This window comes from Nothobranchius furzeri, unplaced genomic scaffold, assembly GCF_043380555.1.
Source record: "Nothobranchius furzeri strain GRZ-AD unplaced genomic scaffold, NfurGRZ-RIMD1 Scf244, whole genome shotgun sequence".
Taxonomy (NCBI): Eukaryota; Metazoa; Chordata; class Actinopteri; order Cyprinodontiformes; family Nothobranchiidae; genus Nothobranchius; species Nothobranchius furzeri.
Genome location: NW_027223260.1, coordinates 17,501 through 25,000, shown reverse-complemented (window position 1 = coordinate 25,000; position 7,500 = coordinate 17,501).

Below are 7,500 nucleotides of genomic sequence, written 5' to 3'. Positions count from 1 at the left end.
TCCAGCAGCTGATGGCGGGGTGCAGGAGCTGCAGCCAGCGTCCAGCAGCTGATGGTGGGGTGGAGGAGCTGCAGCCAGCCTCCAGCAGCCAGCCTCCAGCAGCTGATGGCGGGGTGCAGGAGCAGCAGCCAGCCTCCAGCAGCTGATGGCGGGGTGGAGGAGCAGCAGCCAGCCTCCAGCAGCCAGCCTCCAGCTGCTGATGGCGGGGTGGAGGAACAGAAGCCTCCAGCAGCTGATGGCAGGGTGCAGGAGCAGCAGCCAGCCTCCAGCTGGTGATGGCGGGGTGGAGGAGCTGAAACCTGGGTCGGACCTGGTCTGCAGCAGGGCCCATTACCACTCAGAAGCTGATGGCAGTGTGTGTTTAGGTCCCTGCGGGGTGGATGAGCTGAAACCTGGGTCAGACTTGGTGTGCAGCAGGGCTCAGCACCCTCCAGAAGCCGATGACAGTGTGTCTTTAACTCCCTGCCTGGTGGGAGAGCTGAAAGCTGGGTCGGACCTGGTCTTTAGCAGAGCTCAGCAGCCTCCAGAAGCTGATGGCAGTGTGTGTTTCATCCCCTGCGGGGTGGGAGAGCTGAAACGTGGGTCGGACCTGGTCTGCAGCAGGGCCCATCACCATCCAGAAGCTGACGGCGGTGTGTGTTTAAGTCCCTGCGGGGTGGGAGAGCCATAACCTGGGTCGGACCTGGTCTGCAGCAGAGCTCAGCAGCCTCCAGAACCTGATGGCAGTGTGTCTTTAATCCACTGCGGGGTGCAGGAGCTGAAACCTGGGTCGGACCTGGTCTGCAGCAGGGCTCAGCAGCCAGCAGAAGGTGATGGCAGTGTGTGTTTAGTTCCCTGCGGGGTGCAGGAGCTGAAACCTGTGTCGGACCTGGTCTGCAGCAGAGCTCAGCAGCCAGCAGAAGCTGATGGCAGTGTGTGTTTAATTCCCTGCCTGGTGGGAGAGCTGTAACCCGGGTCGGACTTGGTCTGCAGCAGGGCCCATCACCATCCAGAAGCTGATGGCAGTGTGTCTTTAATTCCCTGCGGGGTGGAGGAGCAGAAACCTGGGTCGGACCTGGTCTATAGCAGAGCTCAGCAGCCTCCAGCAGCTGATGGCAGTGTGTGTTTAAGTCCCTGCCTGGTGTGAGAGCTGAAACTGGGTCGGACCTGGTCTATAGCAGAGCTCAGCAGCCTCCAGCCAGCTGATGGCTGCGTGTGTTTAAGTCCCTGCGGGGTGCAGGAGCTGAAACCTGGGTCGGACCTGGTCTATGGCAGAGCTCAGCAGCCTCCAGAAGCTGATGGCAGCGTGCCTCTAAGTCCCTGCCTGGTGGGAGAGCTGAAACCTGGGTCGGACCTGGTCTATAGCAGAGCTCAGCAGCCTCCAGCAGCTGATGGCTGCGTGTGTTTAAGTCCCTGCGGGGTGCAGGAGCTGAAACCTGGGTCGGACCTGGTCTATGGCAGAGCTCAGCAGCCTCCAGAAGCTGATGGCAGCGTGCCTCTAAGTCCCTGCCTGGTGGGAGAGCTGAAACCTGGGTCGGACATGGTCTGCAGCAGGGCTCGGCAGCCTCCAGAAGCTGATGGCAGTGTGTGTTTAAGTCCCTGCCTGGTAGGAGAGCTGAAACCTGGGTCGGACCTGGTCTATAGAAGAGCTCAGCAGCCTCCAGCAGCTGATTGCAGTGTGTGTTTAAGTCCCTGCCTGGTGGGAGAGCTGATATCCGGGTCGGACCTGGTCCACAGCAGGGCCCATCACCCTCCAGAAGCTGGTGGCAGTGTGTGTTTAAGTCCCTGCGGGGTGCAGGAGCTGAAAGCTGGGTCGGACCTGGTCTGCAGCAGAGCTCAGCAGCCTCCAGTTGCTGATGGCAGTGTGTGTTTAAGTCCCTGCCTGGTGGGAGAGCTGAAACCTGGGTCGGACCTGGTCTATAGCAGAGCTCAGCAGCCTCCAGCTGCTGATGGCGTGGTGGAGGAGCAGCAGCAGCAGCAGCCAGCCTCCAGCAGCCAGCCAGCCCCCAGCAGCTGATGGCGGGGTGGAGGAGCGGAAGCCAGCCTCCAGCAGCTTATGGCGGGGTGGAGGAGCTGAAACCTGGGTCGGACCTGGTCTATAGTAGAGCTCCGCAGCCTCCAGACGCTGATGGCGGTGTGTCTTTAAGACCCTGCCTGGTGGGAGAGCTGAAACCTGGGTCGGACCTGGTCTGTAACAGAGCTCAGCAGCCTCCAGAAGCTGATGGCAGTGTGTGTTTAGTTCCCTGCGGGGTGGAGGAGCAGAAACCTGGGTCGCACCTGGTCTATAGAAGAGCTCAGCAGCCTCCAGAAGCTGATATCAGTGTGTGTTTAAGTCCCTGCGGGGTGGGAGAGCTGAGACCTGGGTCGGACCTGGTCTGCAGCAGGGCTCAGCAGCCTCCAGAAGCTGACGGCAGTGTGTGTTTAAGTCCCTGCCTGGTGTGAGAGCTGAAACCTGGGTCGGACCTGGTCTATAGCAGAGCTCAGCAGCCTCCAGCAGCTGATGGCTGCGTGTGTTTAAGTCCCTGCGGGGTGCAGGAGCTGAAACCTGGGTCGGACCTGGTCTATGGCAGAGCTCAGCAGCCTCCAGCAGCTGATGGCAGTGTGTGTTTAAGTCCCTGCCTGGTGGGAGAGCTGAAACCTGGGTCGGACCTGGTCTATAGCAGAGCTCAGCAGCCTCCAGCAGCTGATGGCAGTGTGTGTTTGATCCCCTGCGGGGTGGGAGAGCTGAAACTTGGGTCGGACCTGGTCTGCATCAGGGCTCAGCAGCCTCCAGAATCCGATGGCAGTGTGGGTTTAAGTCCATGCGGGGTGCAGGAGCAGAAACCTGGGTCGGACCTGGTCTATAGCAGGCCTCAGCAGCATCGAGAAGCTGATGGCAGTGTGTCTTTAATTCCCTGCGGGGTGGGAGAGCTGTAACCTGGGTCGGACCTGGCCTGCAGCGGAGCTCAGCAGCCTCCAGAAGCTGATGGCAGTGTGTCTTTAATTCCCTGCGGGGTTGAGGAGCAGAAACCTGGGTCGGACCTGGTCTGCAGCAGGGCCCATCACCATCCAGAAGCTGATGGCTGTGTGTGTTTAAGTCCCAGGGGGGTGGGAGAGCCATAACCTGGGTCGGACCTGGTCTGCAGCAGGGCTCAGCAGCCTCCAGTTGCAGATGGCAGTGTGTGTTTAGTTCCCTGCGGGGTGCAGGAGCTGAAACCTGGGTCGGACCTGGTCTATAGCAGAGCTCAGCAGCCTCCAGAAGCTGATGGCAGTGTGTCTTCAATTCCCTGCGGGGTGCAGGAGCTGATACCTGGGTCGGACCTGGTCTGCAGCAGGGCCCATCACCATCCAGACGCTGATGGCAGTGTGTGTTTAAGTCCTAGTGGGCTGCAGGAGCTGAAACCTGGGTCGGACCTGCTCTATAGTAGAGCTCAGCAGCCTCCAGAAGCTGATGGCAGTGTGTCTTTAAGTCCCTGCGGGGTGGGATAGCTGAAACCTGGGTCGGACCTGGTCTGCAGCAGGGCCCATCACCCTCCAGAAGCTGTTGGCAGTGTGTCTTCCATTCCTAGTGGGGCAGGGGAGCAAAGACCTGGGCAGAGGAGCGCCTGTCTGCATCCGATCCGGCCCCTCAGCAGCCCGCCGTGAGCCTTAGAGAACCCCCCCCCCCCCCCCCCCCCCCCCCAGCGGGCTCCAGGAACCGGGCCCTGCGTCGGACCCAGCTCAGGCAGGCCCTCCCTCGGGCCCTGCAGCAGGTGGCCCCGTCTATGCAGTCGAAAACCCCGCGAAAATCGGTGTAGAAACGCCCGAGAGGCGTGGTGCGGTTCCCCCGGCCGGTACCGGGTCCGGACCGGTCCGGAAGTCCACCCAGAACACTGCCTGGGGCTTCTGGGCGGCTCCCCAGGCGCAGGCAGTCGAAAACCGCGTGAAAATCGGTTCAGAATTGACAAAACGGCGACCTCGTCGCTCCAAAAACTAAGTCCAAACTAAGCCTTTCGCTTATCGCTTAACGCTTAAGGCGGTCGGCCTTATGGCCAGTAAATGAAAAGTGCCTGCGCCCCTGGAGGTTTTGGAAGGTGCGAGCGATGACCATGCTCGGGTTAGTAGGTGAGGCCATCGGAAAACCAGCGTGAGTTGGCGGGTTTGGGTGGCAATCTATTCCAGGCAGAGTCGACTATCTCTGGGCATCAATTTTGGGATTTTTCCGGCTCTGGTTCTGGGAGAAACGCAGGGGCAAAGTGCACGAGCCGCGGCCGATTTTGGTGGCCTGTCCCTGGGCACAAAGTCTGAGGAGTGTGGGCCTGGTTCTCCGAAAAATACCAGTCTGCTGGAGCTCACTCCCATGGCTCCAGGGGGCACGGCACACCCCCCGGTAGCCGACCAAAGTGATCTACTCGGGCCAGACTCGGACCCACGACCCGGGGTGAGAACCACAACTACTGGTCATCCTTTTGACCTCCAGGGGGCGCGGCAGAGCCTCCCCAGTCCGACGCAAGTGCCCCACTTGGGCCATACTCAGACCCACGGCCCGGGGCGAGAACCACAACTACTGGTCATCCTTTAGACCTCCAGGGGGCCCGGCACAGCCTCCCTAGACCGACACAAGTGCTCCACTTTGGCTGTACTCTGACCCAAGTCCCGGTGCGAGAACCACAACTACTGGTCATCCTTTAGACCTCCAGGGGGCCCGGCACAGCCTCCCTAGGCCGACACAAGTGCTCCACTTGGGCTATACTCTGACCCAAGTCCCGGGGCGAGAACCACAACTACTGGTCATCCTTTTGACCTCATGGTCATCCTTTAGACCTCCGGGGGGCACGGCACAGCCTCCCTAGTCCGACACAAGTGCTCCACTTGGGCTATACTCTGACCCAAGTCCCGGGGCGAGAACCACAACTACTGGTCATCCTTTAGACCTCCAGGGGGCACGGCACACCCCCCGGTAGCCGACCAAAGTGCTCTACTCGGGCCAGACTCGGATCCACGACCTGGGGTGAGAACCACAACTACTGGTCATCCTTTAGACCTCCAGGGGGCACGGCACAGCCTCCCTAGTCTGACACAAGTGCTCCACTTGGGCTATACTCGGACCCACGACCCGGGGTGAGAACCACAACTACTGGTCATCCTTTAGACCTCCAGGGGGCACGGCACAGCCTCCCTAGTCCGACACAAGTGCTCCACTTGGGCTATACTCGGACCCAAGTCCCGGGGCGAGAACCACAACTACTGGTCATCCTTTAGACCTCCAGGGGGCACGGCACACCCCCCGGTAGCCGACCAAAGTGCTCTACTCGGGCCAGACTCGGACCCACGACCCGGGGTGAGAACCACAACTACTGGTCATCCTTTAGACCTCCAGGGGGCACGGCACAGCCTCCCTAGTCCGACACAAGTGCTCCACTTGGGCTATACTCGGACCCACGACCCGGGGTGAGAACCACAACTACTGGTCATCCTTTAGACCTCCAGGGGGCACGGCACAGCCTCCCTAGTCCGACACAAGTGCTCCACTTGGGCTATACTCGGACCCAAGTCCCGGGGCGAGAACCACAACTACTGGTCATCCTTTAGACCTCCAGGGGGCCCGGCACAGCCTCCCTAGTCCGACACAAGTGCTCCACTTGGGCTATACTCTGACCCAAGTCCCGGGGCGAGAACCACAACTAATGGTCATCCTTTAGACCTCCAGTGGGGCCCGGCACAGCCTCCCTAGGCCGACACAAGTGCTCCACTTGGGCTATACTCTGACCCAAGTCCCGGGGCGAGAACCACAACTAATGGTCATCCTTTAGACCTCCAGGGGGCCCGGCACAGCCTCCCTAGACCGACACAAGTGCTCCACTTGGGCTAAACTCTGACCCAAGTCCCGGGGCGAGAACCACAACTACTGGTCATCCTTTAGACCTCCAGGGGGCACGGCACAGCCTCCCTAGTCCGACACAAGTGCTCCACTTGGGCTATACTCTGACCCAAGTCCCGGGGCGAGAACCACAACTACTGGTCATCCTTTAGACCTCCAGGGGGCACGGCACAGCCTCCCTAGTCCGACACAAGTGCTCCACTTGGGCTATACTCGGACCCACGACCCGGGGCGAGAACCACAACTACTGGTCATCCTTTAGACCTCCAGGGGGCACGGCACAGCCTCCCTAGTCCGACACAAGTGCTCCACTTGGGCTATACTCTGACCCAAGTCCCGGGGCGAGAACCACAACTACTGGTCATCCTTTAGACCTCCAGGGGGCACGGCACAGCCTCCCTAGTCCGACACAAGTGCTCCACTTGGGCTATTCTCTGACCCAAGTCCCGGGGCGAGAACCACAACTACTGGTCATCCTTTAGACCTCCAGGGGGCACGGCACACCCCCCGGTAGCCGACCAAAGTGCTCTACTCGGGCCAGACTCGGACCCACGACCCGGGGTGAGAACCACAACTACTGGTCATCCTTTAGACCTCCAGGGGGCACGGCACAGCCTCCCTAGTCTGACACAAGTGCTCCACTTGGGCTATACTCGGACCCACGACCCGGGGTGAGAACCACAACTACTGGTCATCCTTTAGACCTCCAGGGGGCACGGCACAGCCTCCCTAGTCCGACACAAGTGCTCCACTTGGGCTATACTCGGACCCAAGTCCCGGGGCGAGAACCACAACTACTGGTCATCCTTTAGACCTCCAGGGGGCACGGCACACCCCCCGGTAGCCGACCAAAGTGCTCTACTCGGGCCAGACTCGGACCCACGACCCGGGGTGAGAACCACAACTACTGGTCATCCTTTAGACCTCCAGGGGGCACGGCACAGCCTCCCTAGTCCGACACAAGTGCTCCACTTGGGCTATACTCGGACCCACGACCCGGGGTGAGAACCACAACTACTGGTCATCCTTTAGACCTCCAGGGGGCACGGCACAGCCTCCCTAGTCCGACACAAGTGCTCCACTTGGGCTATACTCGGACCCAAGTCCCGGGGCGAGAACCACAACTACTGGTCATCCTTTAGACCTCCAGGGGGCCCGGCACAGCCTCCCTAGTCCGACACAAGTGCTCCACTTGGGCTATACTCTGACCCAAGTCCCGGGGCGAGAACCACAACTAATGGTCATCCTTTAGACCTCCAGTGGGGCCCGGCACAGCCTCCCTAGGCCGACACAAGTGCTCCACTTGGGCTATACTCTGACCCAAGTCCCGGGGCGAGAACCACAACTAATGGTCATCCTTTAGACCTCCAGGGGGCCCGGCACAGCCTCCCTAGACCGACACAAGTGCTCCACTTGGGCTAAACTCTGACCCAAGTCCCGGGGCGAGAACCACAACTACTGGTCATCCTTTAGACCTCCAGGGGGCACGGCACAGCCTCCCTAGTCCGACACAAGTGCTCCACTTGGGCTATACTCTGACCCAAGTCCCGGGGCGAGAACCACAACTACTGGTCATCCTTTAGACCTCCAGGGGGCACGGCACAGCCTCCCTAGTCCGACACAAGTGCTCCACTTGGGCTATACTCGGACCCACGACCCGGGGCGAGAACCACAACTACTGG